This window comes from Helicoverpa armigera, chromosome 23 (assembly GCF_030705265.1).
Source record: "Helicoverpa armigera isolate CAAS_96S chromosome 23, ASM3070526v1, whole genome shotgun sequence".
In the NCBI taxonomy this organism is placed as follows: Eukaryota; Metazoa; Arthropoda; class Insecta; order Lepidoptera; family Noctuidae; genus Helicoverpa; species Helicoverpa armigera.
This window is the reverse complement of record NC_087142.1, coordinates 2873998-2893633: the sequence shown is the minus strand read 5'-3', so window position 1 is coordinate 2893633 and position 19636 is coordinate 2873998. Positions and strand designations below refer to the sequence as shown.

At 33.8% G+C, this 19636-nt stretch overlaps 1 protein-coding gene across 1 annotated transcript in view; it reads right to left on the bottom strand.

Annotated features, from left to right (window-relative positions):
* Positions 1 to 19393, bottom strand: part of LOC110371401 (protein sidekick-1) — a 60040-nt gene extending 40647 nt beyond the window's left edge. Inside the window, exon 1 of the mRNA XM_021327628.3 lies at positions 19132 to 19393. The gene's annotated coding sequence lies outside the window, so the exon portion shown is untranslated. The remainder of the gene's footprint in view (positions 1 to 19131) is intronic.
* Between the last annotated feature and the right edge of the window lie 243 nt (positions 19394 to 19636).

Genomic DNA, 19636 nt, shown 5'->3' with positions numbered 1-19636 from the left:
GCAAGATTTTGTAGTATGGAGCTTTTACATTTTTTTTATTGTTTGAAACCACTCGACATTAACAGTAACACTCTTGGATGGACGATACTGAAAGGCAAAGTACCTACCTAATTTTGTCTTATAAAAATGATACACTGGGTGTTCAAAACTTATGATTATAATTCAAAAAGCTGTTATCGAATACCCTAGTAATAAAATAAAACTTTTAGCTTCTTCAACCTAACTCAGAGAAACACTTAACATTAAGTTACTCTCAAAGTTAAGATATGAATATAATCGCTTACAAATCGTTTGTCTCTTTAAGTGTGAGTGTACGTTACCTCTTAACACATACTTAGTATAAAATATTGACTAGTTCACGAGGTACTTAATGCCTAAGTTCGGTGTTTCAAAGTTAAGAAGTTCCCACAATCGCTTACCTACAGTGCTGACTTTATGAACTGTGATTTACCGGTTCATTGGACTTTATCGGGGCTTTTTGCTGACTAATGCGAACTTCCCAACTTGAAACTAATGAAAGCTAGTTAAGGTGGTAACGTAATTAGATTCTAATGTTGCCTCTCTCGGCTTGGAGACAAATTTTGTCTTCCCGAGTCATTAGTATGCAAACTCATTATAGACAATGGTTGCTAGATATCCTGAATTCTAAAACGCTGGTTTTACATTTTCTGACCTACTCGTTGATGTGATCGCAAATAACAGAATATGGAATCAAGTATTTTCTTTCCATGTTGGATGAGACTTGTTCTGGTACTGTTGATCACAAAAAAGTTGGACATTAAGACAAGTTTGTCTACTTAGAGACATGCGCAAAAATGATACTCATAATAATGTGACAGAAAAGCATGAAATAAATAAACAAATGAAGAAGATATTTCTTAGGGTTGAGACCTAACTTTAATAAAATTGAGGCTCTCGAGCTATGAGTAGGTATCTCAACTAATATCAAGACCCGAGTTACCGCCCCTTGGCAAGATCCATTTTTTTTTGCATACATAAGGGTTGAATACTTTGACCTAAATCAGCAATTTTAAGGTTTACAAGCCAAGTGTCTGGCCTTTTTTACGACGAAGTAACATGTTAGCAGCATAGAATTTATTAAAACGCTAGAACAGCTGTACCAGAGCTGACCATAAAACCTAAGGTTTTATCGATAAATCATTTGCATACAATAAGTGTTTATTAGCAAAAGAGTGAATAGTTTTATGCAAACAAGCTGAATTTTTTTATTGAATATAAAACGATCATAAATTTTATACCACAAGTTTATTACTTCAAGCGATGAGGGCGAAAATAAAATTGGCAAAATATTAGGTACCTACGTTTACTGAAAGAAAATATGAGAGGTCACGAAAAATATTTTACATTGAATTGTTATCATACAATTCTTATACTTTTCAGTGTTACATTCTTGAAAGAACCACCAAAATTAGAACAGGAACAAGTAAAGACAAGAGAACAGAAGTTTTGCTAGCTTCAATAAATAATAATTTAAAAAGCTGTAAACAATAACGACATAGAGATTAATCAAACAACTTGAGTAGCAACCTATTAATCATTAGTCTAATTGTCTGGTGTCACCATAGTACCTACCTAGGCACCACTTAATTCTAAGTAGAAAAAGGCCACCCCTGAATATTATACAATTTTATATCTGTCTGTTGATTTGAATATCTATAGGTACTAATATTATAAAGCTGAAGAGATTGTTTGTTTGCTAGAACGCGCTAATCTCAGGAACTACTGGTCCGATTTGAGAATTCTTTCAGCCCATTTATCGGGGAAGGCTATAAGCTATACTTTTTATTCAGGGTTCGTGCAGAGTTCGTAGCTGTTCGTGAAGCCGCTGGCAGAAGCTAGTTAGAGATAACATTTTGGCATTAGCCCCATATAAGTAGGTAATATCAAGTAAAACAATATACAAGGATCAGCTATAAGTCAATCCATCTAGAGACATATAAATCCAGTACGTATATTAAATTAAATGAATGATTACAATAAAAAAAAACTTCCTACCCCACCTCAGAACGCCAATGACGTCACAATTTCGAAAATTATCAAAACAATATCAATAAACTAACTCTAGCCTAATTCTGTGCTAACATTACACATTACAGGGTGAGGTTACACAGGGTGTGTCGTATCACGCCATCACACAATGGCGGATAGTTCGGTGACAAATAAGCAACGTCACGTCAATTTAGCCAACTATTGTAGAGAAGTAAATGGAGTAATAATAGGCAATGTTCAGATATTTAGGTTTTGTTAGTAAGAACGTGGAATTGGCAACTTGCCATGTATGAAATGAGAGGATTCGAAGCTTACAGTCTATCGTCACACTATCATTGGTTTAGATAAGAAGTAAACACAGACCTAATACGCTTTCATTGAATCTATTGGTATTTGGAGCTATATCGGAGTAAATCGTTAATGAATTATACAAATACCTATAGTAGTTTACAAATACATATAAAAATAATTACGTGCGGAGTTAAACATTTTCTTTTAATTACTTAATGTAGTGTTTAAATGATAAAAGGTAAGTATATCAAAAAAAACATTTAATATTAAGACGAAATGAGAATTCCCTCCTTTTTAGGAAGTCAATTAAAAATATGAAAATCTGCTTGTTTGCTTACATACATTGTGCGTTAGATTGAAATTGTGTAGCAAAGTATACATTAGGGTGTCCCAAAAAAATCAAAATCATTTTTTTTTAACGCATACCCTCCTATTTTTTTCCTTTTGGTCCAAAACTATTATAAATAAAATTTTATGATGGTAGGACCACGGTAACCCGTGCCGACTTACATTTGTATGTATGTCATACTTGCTCTCTAAGACTAACGCGATCTAACTCGTCGATGTGCTTGTGATTTCTTGTTATTTAGTGATCGAATCATTGTTTTCAAACAGCCAACATGTCACTAGACTTACGCAGTTATAAAAAGGGTATATTTTCAATTAGGGGATCTAAAGCATCAAATGACGGGCTCAAAACTTCCGTCTAATGGACAAGTTCTGGCAGCTTCATTGTACAACTAGCAACCCGCTCCGGCTTCGCACGGAATAACAGTATTTCTCCGCTATTTAATGTTTGTTATTATACATGTAAACCTTCCTCTTTAATCACTCTATCTATTAGAGAAAACCGCATGAAAATCGGTTGCGTAGTTTTGAAGAATTAGGTAAGCTTACAACGGGAACGGGACACGGGGACAGAAAAAGCGACTTTGTTGTATACTATGCACTTAGTGCTATTCGGGAAATTGATTTAATTGTGAATGAAAACGTAAATCTTACTATTCGCGAATGCATTATCTACTGGGAAAAGGCGCGTATTCCAACAAAATCTTTGCCTAATTGTGTGACGAAACTCGTCACCTTGTATTAAGTTTGGAGGGACAAAAGACACAAGACGTTTTTAAGCAACGCCATCACGACTTTTTCAGCAACTTACTTATATAATTTGTTTGATTTTGATTAATAAGAATAAATCATCATGTCCCGAGCCTTTTCCCACTATGTTGGGGTCGGCTTCCAGTCTTGCCGGATTCAGCTGAGTACTAGAGTTTTACAAGGAGCGACTGCCTATCTGACTTCTCAACCCAGTTACCCAGCAACCCAATACCCTTTGATAAGACTAGTGTCAGACTTATTGGCTTCTGACTACCCGAAACGACTGTCCAAAATGTTAAATGACAGCCAGCCAGAGCAGCCGGCCTACAGTTAGCGCGAGTTACAGAAAGCACGCACCTCAGAGGAGCAAAGAGGAAATAACTCTTGAAAAACGATTGGATGTATCGTTTTTCAGGGGTTATTTTGTCTTTGGTTATTGTTTTTTTTTCAAAAGAAGATCTTAACGCTACGTTGTATGACAAAATCATCTCTAACTTCATTTCAGTAAAAAACGAGTTCTTTGATCGATCGCCTTAAAATTAATGACAGTTTTCTACATGAATGTGTCCTACCTTCTAGTCAAATAATGCTTCGTATCAAAAAGCCAAAGTTTCAGCACTGAGAGTTAGTGAACGATGTGGCCGAAAGATCGGTAAAGTTCATGCAAGACTTTTATTGATTAATAACAGTAGATGAGGAACAAAAACAATTATTTTTAGGTACCGTCCTAGAACACCGGAAAATGTATCCTGACTGTAAAAAAAAACTACTTTAAAATGAAAATTTTAACAATGAAATTATTTTTCAATGTATATGAGAAGATAAAACATTATTTGGACGTATTCGAGGTTTATTTTTAGTAATAATAATTAAGATCTAAATTTCTCCATAGTAAGTCAGTACAAATTTTCATGTGAAAACTTTGGCATTAAGTCGGCACGGGTTGCCACTGTCTGATCGAGATAACATTTATTATAGGAGATAATGAGGTCAAAACGAAAAAAATTAGAGGGTATGCGTACTTTAATTCGAGAAAAAAAAATTCCCCCTTATGTCTTGGGACACCCTAGTATACATATTATAAGTTATTATCGCTTGCGTATGAGTGTAATGTTCGAGTATCAATTAATTTGAAGTGGGTTTAATTGTAAGCTGTACTTATAAGACGTCTGTTCAAAATTAAAATATCCAATATACATACCTCTGTAACTTAATATTGAAGAACATTGAAAGACCTCCTATTTTTTTTTGTTCAAAAGTTTAAAATAAATAAATTTATTGAACGATAATTTTAAAAAAGAATAGACTAATACTGTGAAACTGCTGGTTGACAAGTTTAAACCATAATTTGCTTAAATGTTTTAAAAAATTAGGATAGGTAAACATCGGAAAATTTACTTAAATTTAAGAACTCTAAAACTGCACGCAGTTATGGAGTTTAAAATATCCAGATGCTCATCAGAGAGCTTCAAGAAATATGATACCGTTCATAAGTAACATTGTATATTGGCAATATCCATAGTGCTACCTTTCATCGTTTGTATTAACTTGGCGGTGTGTTTATTTAAAACTAGCTATTTCCCGCGGTTTCGCTATCTTCCCGGGGAGTTTCTTTATATACCCGGATAACATATAGCCTTTGTCACCATTTGCCTATCATTTAACTGTCAAAAAGTATATTCCCAATTATGTATTGGATTTTTCATATTGCTTATTCAGATTTTGGAAGGAAAATAAGAAGGCTATCGCTAGAATCTAATTGTAAAAAGCTCTTGAAAATAGGTCTAAATTACAACAACTCAATAAAAAAGTACAAAGAAATACACCTTTTAAGAAGAAGTTTAACAAATTGCCGCTAATTTCATTACAGTCAGTAACTAGGTTTGCCTTCGTGAATTTGCCGAAAACAGCCGAACGTTGCCGAATGTGAAAATAGTACCTACATCAATTTATACTTACATCAAAATATTTAATCTTGTATATAAAAATGAATAGTTGTTCTTTCTGACTAAAACTCGAGAACGGCTAGATCGATTTTTTTTTTTTGTTTTAAATGTTTGTAGAGGTGCAGGGAAGGTTAAAACGATACGAAGTTCGCGGGATCAGCTAGTTTGTTACAATTTTATTCTATGTATTGTTTTCATTAATTCATAACAAGGTTTTACAAATGCACCCGTAAAACCGAAAGGAGGTTAAATGGCGCGTTATAAAGAGCCCATCAACCTTATCTTGAAATCATATTATTGATTTTTGACCTTACGCAAAATATATTTTTAATTTTTTATTGGAGTTCAAGCCCTTTCTCAGTAATCACATCATCTTTCTAGTCTTTTAAAAAACATTTCAGAAGTAAGTATTATTGTTATAGTCAACAATATCTCCGTGATAGCAAGTCGTTTTGAAGTTTATGTTTTTTTTATTCTTGTAACTCGAATACAAATTACCAGAAGATCATAAAAATGGTCCATTGTTGTCCTAAAAAGTATTGCACAGTAAAGAAGACGTGCGTAAATTGAACAAAGAATTGATTTGTTTTTCGTTGAATTTTCCGTCTTGAATACCTGCATATAATACAACACATGAAAAATAATTTTGATGATATATGTATAACAAAATTAAAGCCGGCCCCAACATACTTGGGAAAAGATTCGGGTGATGATGATTTATAAAAAAATTACAACTAAAGACGGAAAAAATACTCAATTCGGTATTTCAATTACAGCAGCTGTCAACTAAAAACGTTCTGTAATATTATTGACTAGCTTCCGCCGGCTCACCCGGATAAAAAATACTCGATAAATAGGCTAAGTAGGTGCATACAGAAGCATGTTTTCAATTGCGTTCAGTAGTTAATGAAATTAACGCGTTGAAGCAAAAAACTAATTCTGCAGCTTTGCAATATTGGTCTAAGTACCTAATTGTAATGTAAATTACCATATTAGTAGCAAACGATATCCTGCTGATCAGTCCAGTTTGCCCCTTTTTGTTTTACACATAGAGACTTATCTGACTAATGACCGAATTCTATCTCTAGTAATAAAATCAACAGATAGATAAAATATTGGGAGCAGCTGTTAAAGGATACCTTACAAATACTTACAGAGAGGTAATTATAACATCTTTTACCCCCGACAATGCCCATGGGAGATCTCGCTGACGTCATATCGATATTGTATAATACTAATGGATTTTCCTCCTATATGACCCCAGGGAACACAGGACGACCTATTTTTTGCGAAAAATATGTTCGGACGAGGTAATTATGGATACCCATTAAGTATTTCCCATGACAGCATGGTAATAATTTATAGATGGTTCTTTATTTCAGAAGCAATTAATGTCTAGAAGAATACACATAGGACTTCAATAAGTGCATTTTTTTTTTTCAATTTGTTTCTTGTATCTTTCATTGAACTTTAAGAAGTAGGTCAACAGATAGATAGATTTTTCTTATCTTAATATTTTAAATTATTTGTTTTCAACTTAATCCAAACTGTAAAGTATAATAATTATGCCTCTTTTATTTCATCGTATTTGTAAGTTTGACGTAAAAAAGTGCTATAACTAGCCTAGACAAGACTTTGACTTTGACTTCCTTAATAGGTAATAAAAATCAACGCACCAGTTTTTTTAACCCTAGAAAGATAAACATATTTTGTACTACGGAAAAGATAATCATGCGTAAAATTGACGCATGTAATTCAATTAGCTGTAGCTCTAGGTTTATTAGTTTATTTCAATAAATTATATTTTATTATATATACACATATATTCTAATAATTAAAACTGCAGATATTTTTATTACTTATTTATTTATATTAAAAAAAGCAACAAAAATCTAAACGTCTTCTATAAATCAATGAAATTATATAACACTTACTCTTTCAAGTGATAAATAATTTATTATTATAATAATCAATCTGTTTTTTTAGGAAAATATCAACAATTAGCTCATCTTATAATATAGGAACATAAATTTGTATAAAAGTAAGTTACAAACAGCTTTGACACATATCAACGTTATGCTCACGACATATCACTTTCCCATACATTTTTTGCAGGACGCATTTGCTTTTCGCCTTTTTTAGAAGGATATAGGAACAATAAATTCGTTTTTTCGCTACTGGCTCACAATCATTGTCTTCGGGTGTTTCAGGCACTTCATTTGGTAATAAATTAGAGATATAATCTCGCAAATATCTCTGCAAAGTAGGGGCGTCGAAATCACGATAAAGATAATCATGCGTAATTTTGACTCACGCGGTCGTTATATTTCAAACTTGGTGGCACTTACCTTATTGACAAGTACACCATACGGTTACTCCCAGCGACGAATGAAAAGTCATAAACGCACAGCTATGAATTCGCGCTAGTTATAAAGAAATAGCAATTTAAAAAAAACACATGCGTAAATTTTACGCAGATTATCTTTCCAGGGTTAACTCAAATAACATACACATAGAGATTTTGTTATTTGCAAGTTATTTTTGGCTACATAATTAAGCAAAATTAACCTCAAATCTCTCGAGGATCACACATGAGAATAATAATTCTGGATCAGATTCATCTTAATTTTATCGTAATTAGCTGACTGAAGTAAAAATAGCATTAATTAACGGAATAAGTTATTCATGACTATCGTTTCACTTGAAAGTGGAACAGGCAAAAGAACTAACAATATTTACGGTTTAGGTTTTTGAATACCTTATTTCAAAGAGTTAAAGTACACAGTAATCACTTAGGTAAGCCACAGCATACATAGCTTTCCTTTTTATCCTCTCCCACACGCTACATCATCGTAAAGTACAAAGAGAAACTTCGTTTTCATACATTATCTGTAACAATGACTGACATACAAACATCGGCTTTTGAGAGTCTCAATCCATCAATTTCTGTTACAATACAGCCTTCAAAGTTGCTTATAACGAAGCATTAAAATTTCTTTGCGCATGATTAAGTTTCTTAACTTTTTGATGCGAATTATTATTGTTTTGGAACAATTTAGACTTTTGTTACGAAGTTAATACACGAATAGGGAAGATGTAGGTGTTAATATTGTCTGAGTAGCTCGTTAGTGGCACTCCCATGGTCCACGCAGGGAGCGGATAGTAGGTAGCAGGGTTGCGTGCGCGGAACGGTGACTGCAGACAGGATTTTCAATGTTGTTCTGTCAATTTTATTGTCCGTACAACGAGAGTGTCCTTAATGAACTAACCAACCTTTACACTCGACGTGTAGAAAATAACTAGTTACTGCTATCTCAATGAAGTGCAACTACATTAACAAATCAATATAACAGAGGTGCATTGCTTGAATTGTGGACGGAGAGTGATGTGTAGCCTGCCGCCCATCCGTCTAGCAACGACTAGCGCGTGTCAACGGTTCGTTCGTGTTCCAAGCGGGCTTCTATGAGATTTCATCAGAATTTGAGTCAAGGTCCTTAGATACTGTGGGACTGTTCGTAATAAAAGTCAAAAATGGTTTATTCAAACTTGGCTGCAAAACAGCTCTTTTTGAACGTCAGAAATTTACAAAAGATGGCCCCCTAAATGCCCACACTTCACCACTTCCTATGCGTTTTTGCTGGAAAGAAGAAGTGGCGGATCAAATTCCCTAGTGCGAAAGTATTACTGGGGCCCTGGGCCACGAAGGGCTTAGCAAGACCATGGGTTGGTAGTTTTTCAGTGAAAGAGTAACAAGTAAATTGCGCGTTTATAATATTATCAAGATGTAGTAATTTTTCTGACCCTAAAACAAAGAAAAGATGAGAGATTCGCTTCATACTTTTCCGTAGTCCATAAACTTTAAAAACACGTTTTAAAAATCTTACTATGTACATAAAAACTATGCCAAGGTCCAGGCCAAAGGTTTTATTTAAGTGTCTAGTAAAGTTTGTATATTTTTTACGAGCTACCGCGCTCAGGTGAAATATAAAGGCCCATAATGTAAAAGTTACAAGATAACCTACTTAAGTGTAAATGGATACATAATGACAGTACTTGTGTACATAGCCTTATTTACAAGAGCTTTTTCATTATGTACATTTTCTGAGGTAGTTGTTTATGTTTCTTTATTTCAAATATTAGAGGTTCAAATGCTGCTTATGTTAGAAGCAATTTTATATTAAAAAAACGGTTTTCAATAGGTACCCAAAACAGTTAACTTATTTAGTTATTGATATACATAAATGTTATTGTAGTTCAAACCAAAAAAATACAGGCCAGAATTAGACATGTGTTACGGTTTAATTTTAAAGATAGGTCTTTAAAATAATTCTGTTATGATTTTCTTTGTGAATATTAAATTGATACCCCGAGCTTTGCTCAGATAATATATTATAATCCATTTATTAGTAGTCAAGTAAATGTTTAAACAGATATAACAAATAGTAAGTCATTAATGTTATTTCTAAAATAATTATTCGCGTTTGTAATAATAATACTCGAATTCGAGATAATGGTACCGGTATCTGGGTTAATGTTCCCTTTCAAGTGTTTTTGGTGGTTTAGAAGAAATTTTCGGTTACAATAAATGTTTGTGTAGCAAAAAATTATCTTTGCCTAATAGTCTTTTTTTGCCCGTCTCTGAAACACTATTTTTGAGCTCAAGACCTCTTTCTTTGTAAAGTGTCTATGAAAAGTTTTTTTTTGCATAATTCTTGTGGTTTATTGAGTGGATAAAGGTTAATTTTAACCCTCTTGTGCCGAATGAGATAAGCTTTTTGAGGCACTAAGAGTTATCGACATAAAATGAATGACGAATTTTATGGCCACGCACTCTAACGTTACTCTTACAAATTGTACGGTTAAAGATCAATACACCGATGGTGTATCTAAACATTAATCCTTTTAGAAAAATATTTATAGCTCCCCATAACGTTCACTATCTCACACATCTTATAGGAGAACCACCAAAAGACACAGAATAAGAAATAATCTATACGATTATGTGTTACTATGAAAAAGGCATGTAAAAAAGGTAAAGTCTAGGCTATCTAGAAAACATATTTACCACAGCACAGGATCCCAGGTGGCTAGAAGTGCCTTTCTTCGGCTTTGTGACGAACGGTAATGAGGTGTCGGGTTTAGTGAGCGCAGTTCGTAATAGTGCTTGCAAACGTGCCGATGATTTTATAACTGGCTTCGAACGAAGAGGTGCGAATAAGTATATAAAAGAAAGGCCTTTTCATTTTTGACAGACTTAGGTCTTTGTACTGGCGCGGGATATTTTTTTACTTATACTATTTGTGATGTTCTGTTGTTTGGTGGTATTCTCAGGAATTACTAATCTGATTTGATAAATTCTTTCAGAATTTAAGAGCCCTGTTATTAAGGTTAATATTTCTACTGGCGAAAATTAGGGCAAAAAGTAGAAACCTATGTTTTGTAGGTAGGTATGTAAGTAGATAGATCCGGCAAATACACCCTGAATATATTATTATATAATTATTTTGTTATCTGGACTCTAGTTTTCTCTGCTGGTCATTATTAGGTTTATCTTCTGCTTTCATTTGTTTAATTGTTTCATCTTCCTAGTCAAAAACTTTACGAAAAAGCCCTGTACCAACATGTTATGTCATCATCATAAAACATATTCTAATTTCAAAACAGTTTTCAAATGCACAATGCTTTGGTATATTTTTGGGCGCATAAAATACAAGCACAAACCGCAAAGGTTCACATCCAGGAAATTGTCCCGGTAACATTTCAAGTGTGGCGACTTTATCAAGTAGTTTCACACGGAAATGTCGCGAGTGTCGGGGCTCTAGTTACCCCGTGTCTGCAAGATATAGCTGTAACAATTCAATCTAGCGACACTCGGGAAATTCGATTCCAGTTTCAAAATCGTTTTTATGCTGCGGTGTTTTGTGCCCGCTGCAGTTGAGAGTTAAGCTTTTGTTTATGCTGTTAATCTTCGGTAAATAGATTTGAGACAGAAATGGAGTGACTGTCCTAATGATATTTTTATTTGACGCATAGTTTAGCATTTTGTATATCGCATTGTATGTCAATACAAACATGTTATTTCTCCAGGTTAAACCAAACATAGGTATGTACCTGTTATTTTATATCCATGTTCACACCTATGCATACTCTTCAACCAGAATAAAATTCAACGTGAAAACAATAAAAATAGGTTTTATGCCACAAACAGAAATATGAACTGGAGTAAAATATTTCGGTCTTTGTAGACGCATACTTTTTTCCCGAAACATATTTCAGTTGCACATGCATTTTGCGAGTGACGCGCGCGAAACATACTTACTTTCTACATTATTTTGCAAAAATATGAATGTGTACGCAATGCGGTAGTTACATTTTCAAGTATTTTTTTACTGAGCATTTTTTTCTTTGAAACATATAAATGTTCAAATAATTTTTCAATAATCGCCTTTTGAAAATATTTCCACAATTTCCGATATTCATAAAATGCGGAACATTTTTCCTCTCATCAATAAGACGGGACATCAAACAGAATCGCTTTATTTAATACCTTCAGAATGAGATCATTATCTAAATCAAGTTTGAGAGGAACCTTACCAAAATGAAAAAGAAATCTGGTTTTTATATAAGATGAAAATTATCAATTTGTATCTAGAAAAAACACTCTTTTGTAGAGAATATTTTGTGCTAGATTTTGACCGCGACTTTGCCTTCTTCATATGGGAACACGTTAAGTACCCGCATAAACTGTAGCCTATCTCCGTCTAATCCAGGGCTAATCGATTTTGCCGGTTGGCGGGAAAACATATAAATAAATTCACTTTCGCATTTATAATATTAGAGGTAGAAAGGTCAAGCAGTTGAGAGAGTATGGTAGAAGGAAACATGCTGCGCCGACCCTAAATAAAATTGGTATAAGGTCAGGAGGATGAAAGGCCCATCCTTTATTGCGCATAATTTTTTTACAGATATAACACGTACAATTGAGTATACATATAATGTACAAAGCATAGCTTCCTACAAGGATACAAAAAAGAAAGCAAACTATAGATACGGCCTCAACTCGAGAAACCTTTGCGGAAACAAGAAAAGTGCCCCAAAACCCACAAGAGATTATCGCCAAAAGAAAAAAGGAAATAAAGAAAAATGTCCTTGGAGCCACATCGGTAAGTTATCCGAAATACTTTCGTTTTCTTTTGCCTTACAAATTCTGTGCCCGAATGGGGACGACGAACAAATCTAATCCTACGACATGGATGACAGGAGCCGTTGACACATCTATTTGCAACTAGGATTTGTACAGGATTTGTTTCGACGTGTATTTTGGTCTAAAATCATGTAGTCTGGTATTTACTGACCTATTGATGAATATTCGGGTCAATGCGTTCATTTGGTCGTTGATGTCAAGTTATACTATTTTATATGTAGCATTGATGCTTGACTTTAAATCAGTACTTGAAATAGGCGCTCTATTGATTTTGAATATACTTTAGTTACATATCATCAGTGTGAATTGTTATCATGTTTTTTAAGTTGGTAACCCCACATTCGTTTACAGCAAGACCAAACTTGACACCGGTATAAAATTCCTTTATTCAAGCGAAAATTTGAAATTGTCGTTTATATGAGTCAGCAGGCAAAGCATTTTCTGCGTAACAAGCTTCAAATTTCATGTTGGTTACCATTCCTTTCACGTAATGCGAGTGGATTGAGGAAGGAAGATATTTTTGTACTGCAGATAGATAAAGGCATTTTTTTTTGCAATGGAATTCATGACTGTCTCTCGATTCCCCCAGTGTATCGTTGTTACGCACCCTGAATTTAAAATTGGTTATCAAAAATAAGTTATATTGACAATCTTTACTTATAGTATTATTGTTAATACTAAATTTTACTTTGTACTTTCACACTAGAATGTCTTTTTGACAAAGAGATAAGTGGAACCTTGGAGGTGGAGATAGATTTTTATCCAGTTGTGAGATAGTTCCCCAAAAGTGACAGACGGATTACAAAAAAGGATCATTTTCGTTTGTTTCTGACAGAAAACCACATCTCATAATAGGTATGCGAACACTAACAGAATTTATAATTACACCATTCCAACCCATCCAACGGTATGAAACTTTAACGGTACGACGAAATTCGACAGAATAGTAGTTCGGATTTACCGCAAAATCTACATACTCCGACAAAATATTAGGCTTGAAGCTAACAACAGATACATACAAAGTTTCGACCGCAAACCCTCTGGAATTTATCCCAGAACCATTTTCTACTTTTCATCCAGCGTTGAGAGTAGTGGAACAAATGTTCTATGACAGTTTATCTTGCGTACCTATCTGATGTAGTATTGGAAATAAGAATGTACTTTTCGCCATGTTTGTATTTTGTTGAGTTTCTTTCGGTCCTGAAGCTAAGATTGAATTATCCTGAAATATTAAAGAAATGTACAAATATTATGTTAAGAGGGGGGATTTTGTAAATACGTCACGTAGGTAGAAATTTGTTCCTGACATTTTTAAATGTCGGGTCGACCTTTCTGCTGGTCAAACCCAAATTGACTAAAAGACTTATAAGCACATTAGCATGTTATAGTATTCATGCAAAAAAGTTGTATTTTAGTAAAGCTCTTCCCACTTCCAAGTAATTAAGGTTTTCAACTAAATAATGTATTGGCGGATACAAGAAATGTGTACAAGAGGGACTATGAAATTTGAATTTCCAATTAACAAAATGTACCACCTGGTACCTCATAAGCAAGTCCCTATAATGTATGTATTGTAAACACATTTTTGGATTTTTTGCGCGACGAACTTCACTTAACAAAATTTATGTTTTCATTTTACTAATAGCATATACGGGGTCCCTGAATGGGTTTATGCAACCCGTATCAAATAAAACATCAGCTAAATTATAATAACGTTTGAAAAAAGAATTCAATTTAAAAGTTGGGGCTGACGGAGACGTAAAGCAATTCCAATTAGTGAAAAAGAATGAAGTGTTGGCGTGCTTCCACGCTGGTTGAGAAATAAAAAAGAATTGTATTCTATCGGTACTTATATTTTGGGTGTATTGGAGAAAGGGCTGTTGTAAAGATAAACGGTAACGGTACCTATAACCTTTCCAGAATCAATATTAATTAATCTGTCCATTTTCTTCTGTTCCGGTTCACCTAAATTTACTTTGAAAGTTTATAAAATCTTTTGTAATTATTTTTACTCTGTATGATATTACTAGCATATGCCAGCGGTTTCATCCGCATTACACTGAAAGATTTTTTCAAATCAAACCATTGCCTAGTTCCTTAGATTACCCCGTTCAAGCAAAGAAACTCTCCTTATAATATAAGTATCGATTCTGTAAAGTTTCCTGTTCGGCACATTACCTCTAAAAATAACCCCATAAAGGGACAAAATAATTAGAAAACCGACAGAAAACTGGAAACGAAAACGTCAAAACCACAGCCAACCAAAGTCCCATATGGCAAACGGTATGAAGATAGGGCGAACAGTAAATTCGCCGCCGTCAGAAACCGCAAAGCAATTCCAATTAGTGGCAAAGAATGAAACGTTGGCGTGAACGGATACACTTTTTATTTTTGCCGACTCCACGTCTGGCTTGTGACGTCTCGCTTAACACCATTCTTCATCCGCACGCAATTTCAACCGGTTTTGGTTTGCAGTTTGTAATGACAGATATTGGTTTCGAAACTACATGGATTCTGAGAAAATAATACTGCAGGTGCCTTTTTCAGTGGAACGTAATAAAAAGTCTGGGAAAGTTATTAGAGGATGCTAGTTTGCAGTGTGAAATAGTTTTTATGCAATGCAGAGTTAAAACGGAGTCGACTATTTTTATATTCTATACCATGTATTCGATTTTACATGACATCGACGAAGATTTTTCCCATGACACAAACTATAGTCGCTCTCTGTCTACCCATATGTTCGCTGTTTACTAACAACTACTGTACGGATCTTCATACGGTTCAAAACAATAGATTAATTGTTCATTGGAAATGTTTAAAACTATTTTCATTTCCACCCGTAGAAAGTCGAGACGGACTGTGGAATGAACTTTCATTTGTGAATAGCATTTTGTAAGTATTTGGTCAAATTATTCGGAATACTGAACGAATATTTGAAGATAGTAAAAACTTTAGTAAGTAAGTACACATATTAATAAAAGTATTCTGGTCTCAATTATTATAAAAATTAAAACCAGAATACTTTTGCTTTTTCTCTCATTTTATATTAGCACCAAGATATTGTATTGTGAGAACTTTTAATTGTAAGCAGTTGATGAAAATTAAAAAGATTTCTTAAGTTTCTTTTATAATGAAGTAGTTACCGTGTTCTAGTTTTCTTTAAACTTTTTGTGCTAAATACTTTTCTATAGAGAAGTTGTTTTAATTAGACGACAAAGAAAGCATTCGTTAAGTGTAATGTTCAAATGAGTTTCATATTATTGAATTGTTTTTCGTATATCGAAGCCTAATGGTAAAGCTACTGGTCGGAATGACTTCTAAAAAGTTTTTACGAAAAGCCACGTAACCAGTATAACCAAGAGTTGCCAAGGTAACTTGGGTTCAGGAGGTGAAATAGACAGTAAGTTAAACTTGTGTTTAATGAAATGATGTAAGATATTAGTAAAAACCTCAAGCTAGTAAGTAAGCAGCTGAGTATATAATATTTACCAGTGTACTTAACCAGGCTTCCTGTTGTAAGATTTTCCAGCTTCTCACAACTTGTAACTGTCAGACATAAGACGAATGATAAATCAAAACTGATATCTAATAACATACTGGCTAAAGATACATAATTACGTAAACCTGCAAATATGTATTCATAGAATTTTACTCATCGTGAGTTCACTGCTAGAATTAGTCATCGCTTAGACATTTTTAGTCACGTCATTGAAAAGTTAGGAAAATACTAATAATATAAATGTATTTTACTAACTTTTCAGACAATGGTAGGTAATTGTAGGTTACATATAAAAAAAACTCATATGCTTAAACGCTTTTATAGTTACGCATACCTAGTCCTAGTGATGAAGTAATTATTATTTAAACTTATTTACTGTCTTTAAAAATATGGGTACTTTTATGTGTGTAACAAATACAACACTTCGAAAACACTTCCTTTATTTATCGTATAATACAAACTCGATACTTTCATTATTGTATTGGAAATTCATCTCCATAACGTGTTAACTGCGTAGGATGGTTTTCACCCTCAAAGGTTAAGGGTTGGCAGTTAAGAATAAATTGACTTCGTTACCATTTTTTGTAAGACTTCCAAATGAATTGCTTTGTATCTGGTAGCGTTAGACTGGCCAGACAATAAGAAGCTACTGAAAAATAATATTATAGGTACTGATTTTAGTTACAATATACTATCAACCAAAAAAAAAAACAAATTATACTATAATTTTGTATCCAGTTACCTAGGTAATGCGACACCCTTTGGTAAGACTGGTTGTCAAAATTTCTGGCTTCGACTATCCATAATGACTGCCAAGGATTTCAAATGACAGGCAGGATCCACTTATTTAACGTGCATTCCTAAACACTTAACAACTCCTCATGACGAAGATGGCCACCCCTTATTGAAATGAAATAAAGTATTAGATACTTCAAATAACTGATTTAATGACTAAAAATAAACAAAGAAATTAAAACAGAAAATGTGTCTCACGCAGAGCCGGTGAGAGAGTGCTTGAGAAACGTCAAGAAACGTTCAAATTAGTTTTCTTTTTATTCTGTCTATGATGCCTGTTTGCGGTCATATTCCAATACCCCTCAGACTGACAAAACCATATGGTCGATCGTCCCGTACAGCTGCTATATTAGTAACTTAAGTTATATAAGTAATTAGCCAGTTGGCTCTCTACTGATTATGTAGGAACTTCCTACGCATATCATCCACTTCCTACACATCGAGCTAATCAACTTAGTCTTTCACAACTTTCTCTACACAGACTCGTTGTAACAGAATAATGTCGTATACGTCTTACATGGCCTTAATTACCAATACATCGCTAATCATTTGTGAATATCAGCTCAGTGGTCCCGATCGCATGTATTTAGGTAACAAACAAACATCTTGTATCATTGCGCCTGTTTTCTCAGGCGGTTACGCAGATTTATACTGATTTCGTCAGTGCTGGGGGTTTTATTCTACTTTCGTACCTTTATCATATGATTTTCATTGGTCAAAACTTTATGAAATACAGAACTTACCGCCCTATGCACCCCCAACATATCTCTCTTAGGTCTGCAGAACTACCACCGAGTTTATTTAGTGATGACACATGCGGCAGATTTCGAAAATTGCAGTTAGTCTAAACCTATATTTGAAAATCACTGTATTTGATGCTTTTTACTTCAGATCATTTGGTTTTATCTGATTTCCTAACAAGAGACCTAGACAAAAAAAATAATAACTTGAACAATTGAATAATAATATAATGATGTTTATGGTAATGGACATACAAAATACCGGCGTCATAATTGTCCAAACTCTTCTTTGGTAGCAGTATACATAAGTACATAAATAACTAACCCTACTTTATACCGACTTATTATGGTTATGATATAATACCTAGCCCATAATTCCCCTAACTAAAAGACACAGGCATTTCATTGTATACATATCAATATAAGTACATAAGTATACATAATTCCAACCGTTATGTTAGACTTAAAATCTTGCCTCTATAAGTCCCCTAAAAACATAAGCAAAACATGTACTGACATGCGAACATATAAAGCGACTAGCTGTTACTGTGACTTCGTTCGCATACTAAATTCAATTCGCCGTTCGACTCCCCTAGGGATGAATTTCTAGAAGTCTTCTCTTATTGACAAAACCCACGTCGTTGAATGCAAATAGTACATTCGGGAGATAGATATGATCTCTTATGGGAATCGTTGATAAAAATATGAATGTTTTTAGATATAAATCTTACAATGAAAGTTAATTTTTGAATGAATAGATTCTCGTGTATGTTGGGCGCTGAAAATCTGACTTAGATGATTCAAATTTAAAATGCAATACGTAGTTCGTATGCTAATATACATGGATACACAAGTACTTGATACGTTTTACATTTGTCCTGGATAGTAAAAAGTTCCTTTTCTCCTATATTCAGACAAAGAAAGTATACTGTCTGATTTTAATTTATTTCCATCTTGAAGTAATCGTCACAATATTTACCTAACCCGTTAAAACGAAGCATTCATCGCAGTGTGAGTGTAAATAGAAATAATACGCGAACAGGGTGTGTCTAGAATACTGCGTAGCTTTTAATAGATCTGTCTGCAGTTTTCACACACCGGAGAATATTCTTTTAATTTTAATGCTTACAATTTTGCTAATCAAGCCCAAGTCTTAGTCAAAAAAGAAAATGACCTAATGTGGAATCTCATATTTTAATGAATGCCTTTTTCTTATTTTTCTGAAGTAAATTGTTCAAATCTAATCCAAGTGCAGACAAAAAGTATTTTTGTCCATCATTGCTATAATTTCTTCATTTTTTACTGCATGCGTTGCTGACGTAGACTTTCATTTTTTAAAGTAACTTTTATTACGAAAAATAATGTTGTCATTTAATTTTCAAACTCAAAAACTTTACCAAAACCGACTTGCTATAATTTTCAATTAATTATGTCAGCTATATTCGTTTGCTACTATATGTAGATAAAATGATGACATTGTTGATAGCATCAAACATGACATTTAATTTACCTATAACTAAAAAAATACCAATAAAAACTAGCATTTACCTTAACTGGGATACCCCGAAACGATGTTCCGGGATTCATTATAAAACAAATATTTTTCTTTCATCACTATTTCATTGAAAAAAAAAACAAAACACAATTCGATCACTAATCACTGATTATTTTTTAATGCATTCACAGTCAAAAATCACTTTGGAACGAATTTTTATTGAGAAAAATACCGTCGCGTGTGTTGCATTCAAAAGTTTGAGGGACAAAATCGCCCCGTTCTTCGGCACAACCGCTCAGCGCTACAGCTGAAGCCGTACTGAAGACATGCCACCTCTTGGAGGAAAATCGTTTGCGATACGAACACTTTTTGTACAAGCACTCTGTCCATTAACGGTTGTTTATCAAAGATTGTGATCCCTTAGCTTTGTGAAACAGTAGTGTATGCTGTTGGAAAGTTAATTACATTTTTGCACTTTTGCGAAAATATAAGTATAACCATACTTCGTATAATCGTCATATTTTATGCTCCTTTTTTCAGTAGACATGGTACTTACAA